The sequence below is a fragment of the Balaenoptera musculus genome, chromosome 3, assembly GCF_009873245.2.
Source record: "Balaenoptera musculus isolate JJ_BM4_2016_0621 chromosome 3, mBalMus1.pri.v3, whole genome shotgun sequence".
NCBI lineage: Eukaryota > Metazoa > Chordata > Mammalia > Artiodactyla > Balaenopteridae > Balaenoptera > Balaenoptera musculus.
Genome location: NC_045787.1, coordinates 55,937,185 through 55,940,980, shown reverse-complemented (window position 1 = coordinate 55,940,980; position 3,796 = coordinate 55,937,185).

Here is a 3,796-nt window from a genome sequence, read left to right as displayed (position 1 = left end):
CCTAGAAAACAACTTAAGCCCCCATTATTATAGTGACCCATAGGTCAGAGGTGTTATCTAATGGTTAAAAAGTCTTGTAATATATTATCTAAGCTATGTGAAGCTTGGAGGGTATGCAATTAAAGAAAGAAAAAAAAAAGTAAGCAAGCAAGCAAGCTTAATCAGTAAAGGCAGGTTACAAGCAGAGGAGCTTTTCACAAGCTGTTCCCTTATCTGCTGTTCTATAAGACGCACTTGGGGATTTCTGTTAAGACACCAGCTTCTGTTAACCCTATGGGGCATGGTTTCAAGTTGAATGTGCTACCTTCTGGCATACCTACTTATTTTATGTCTGAAAACTGTAGTCCCAAAGCTATAAGTACCTACAAAATTGGCAAAATCTTACTAAAGACAACCTAGAATTTTGTCTCCCAAAAATTTGACTTGGTAACCATCAAGTTGGGGGTCCCAAAATACGGCTGGACAGAGATGTGGGTTGCACCCCACTTGCAGCTAGATATGGCTGGACAAAAATGCGGGTTAAACTCTGTCTATGGCTGAGGTCCTACCAAACTGCTGCTAACTCTCAGGGGAATTACAATCTAGAATTACAATGGGCACTGTGAAGAATATTCCAATTAGATAAGATCATTTAAAAAGTGCACTTAAAAGTAAGAGTTCCACATATATATGGAATCTAAAAAGAAATGGTTCTGATAAACCTAGGGGCAGGAGAGGAATAAAGACACAAATGTAGAGAATGGACTTGAGGACACGGGGAGGGGGAAGGGTAAGCTGGGATGAAGTGAGAGAAGTAGCATGGACATAGTACACTACCAAATGTAAAATAGATAGCTAGCGGGAAGCAGCTGCATGGCACAGGGAGATCAGCTCGGTGCTTTGTGACCACCTAGAGGGGTGGGGTAAGGAGGGTGGAGGGAGATGCAAGAGGGAGGGGATATGGGATATACGTATGCATATAGCTGATTCATTTTGTTATACAGCAGAAACTAACACAACACTGTAAAGCAATTATACTCCAATAAAGATGTTAAAAAAAAAAAGTAAGAGTTCCCATATCAAACAAACAGAATGGGATACCTATTTTAGTTGGTATGCAGAAGCCTCCAAAAGACTTTAAAATTCCAAAAACAGCTTCATTAAAAGATTTGCTGTAAAAGACTAGTGAAATATTAAAGATATATGAGGTACCTAAAACAAAAGACTGTAGGATTGACGTAACTCCTACTCTCCCCTCTATACTACTTTGAGTACTCAATCTAGTAATCCTCTGTCTGAATTGTTTTTCCGTTCTGAAAAGGCTACACGACCACACTCAAAAGTCTGCCAAGTTTGTCAGTTGCTTCATTTGCAAATATTTTCTCCCATCCTGAGGGCTGTCTTTTGGTCTTGTTTATGGTTTCCTTTGCTGTGCAAAAGCTTTTAAGTTTCATTAGGTCCCATTTGTTTATTTTTGTTTTTATTTCCATTTCTCTAGGAGCTGGGTCAAAAAGGATCTTGCTGTGATTTATGTCATAGAGTGTTCTGCCTATGTTTTCCTCTAAGAGTTTTATAGTGTCTGGCCTTAGATTTAGGTCTTTAATCCATTTTGAGTTTATTTTTGTGTATGGTGTTAGGGAGTGTTCTAATTTCAAGTTAATGACCTGACAAACACCCCTATATCTACTTTCAAAGGAGGGCCCTCATTTGAGAACTTCCCAAAGTTGTCTGGGACTCTGAGGGATTTTTCTGGTAAATTGCTATGTTATTTCCGTAATCATCAAAGGGAAAACTGAAAATAAAATTAATGGAAAACCTTGCCAAATTCTGGTTAATACTGGAGCCTGCAGATGGAATCCTGGGAAAACTGACAAAAGTGGGCTAAGGAAGAGAATTCTTCCCAGAGTCAGCTCTCCTTGGATCTCAGCCTGTGGTCCCAATTGAGAAAGGAAAATAAAATATCATGTTATCCCCTCCTTTCCAAAACCAGACACAGTGGTTATTGATCCTTTCTCTCCCAATGACAACTGTCGCCTTCTTTTTTGTCATTATCTAAGTCTTTCTTTCTTTTGGCCATCTTTGGGAGTAGCTCTAAGATCTTGGGAAGGTAGTATCTTCTGCACCTTCTTTGGGAATACCTCCTAAAACCAAGGGATTGTTCAATACTGCCAGAAATATTTACTGTTTTCCCAGCTGAAACCTGACAAGATATCTGAAAAAAACTGAATTCTTCTAGTTTCCTCAAATATCTGACTACAACTCTCCAAAGTAACATTTTCAATTTTCTTCCACCCTTCTAATTTGGCATCCCTAAGAGCAAAGACTGCCCTCGAATTTCTCTAGAAGGGACTATACCAGGCCTTCTTCACTACCCAAATGGCAGCCAAACATCAAGGATTTGAACTTTGGATATACATCTCAAAGCTGAAAAAGGCTCCTCCTGCCATCTGCTCCTGTATAAATGCTGGAGACCTTCAAATCAAATTGACTAAGAAAAGAAGTACCTGACATTGATCTAGACTGCTTCCACTCAAGATGCCAGATCAAGATTTCACATTTTAACTAAACATGAAACCCTCTCTCCTTTCCTTTACAGTGGCATTGGCCTGGAAAGATAATGACATCACCCATATCTCCCAGGCCATTGCTAAGGGGTGGGGGGGGAGATGACCTCTGGAATTTAGAACAACTTTTTATTTCAGGCTAGGAAAAAACCTAACTGACCCTTGGGTTGAACAGAAAAATGTAGCACTCCCTGCAAATGAGTCCATTAACAGTACCACCTTAGCTGAAGTGGTTTGTACCCCCATAGGATTTATCCTTTTCTGTGGTGATTATCATTCTCCTTGGGCCTGTGAACACCTAGAAGGCTGGCACATAACCAGGCAACGCCTCTTAGTTAGGTTATCTAACTGTGCCCCTAACTGTCTACAAACAAACTGAGACCTCATTGGTCAACTTCCCTGAATTTACATTATCAGGTTTGAAAGGACTTACCAGGAGGCATTCATGATTCAGGATTTACTTCTTTTGGCAGGGCTCTACTTCCCTAGTTAGGAGTGAATACAAATGAGGCTATAATCAGGAAACTCTCCTTAACTCTTGAAAATATTGCAGTCTGCTAAAAAAGCAATAGCTGTGCAAGACAGACCCTTAGACAATCTGGCCAAAGTTGTTCTTTTTTAAAAAAAAATATTTATTTGTTTATTTATTATTTATTTATTTATTTTTTGGTTGCACTGGGTCTTAGTTGTGGCATGCAGACTTCTTAGTTGCAGCATACATGTGGGATCTAGTTCTCTGACCAGGGATCGAACTCTGGCCCCCTGCATTGGGAGCATGGAGTCTTACCCACTGGACCACCAGGGAAGTCCCCAAAGTTGTTCTTGATAGCAGGATAGCCCTTGATTATCCTTTTGGATAATCTGTGCCACCGCCACCTGCTGCATCTGGATTCACATTTCTGGGGAAGTTGATACTCAGTTACACAAGATCACTGAACAAGCTGTTTGGCTTTAAAAGGTGACTCCATCAAGGGGTCTTTCTTTGACTTACTTGATTTTGATTGGTTTGGGTCTTGGGGGCCATGGCTCCAAAGTACACTCTAGACATTGGGAATGATCTTGCCTATAATAATCACGACAGTCTCTCTGGTGCATTGTATTCTATTAAGAGCTTTAAATGCATGTTCACAGCTGCTAACTACCAAGCAAATGATCTCCATGTGAATGATCTCCCTAAAGCTGGAACATGGAAAAAGAAATAAAGGGAGTGACCGACAAAAAATGTGAGCCTGAAATGCAACCTGTGAATACCA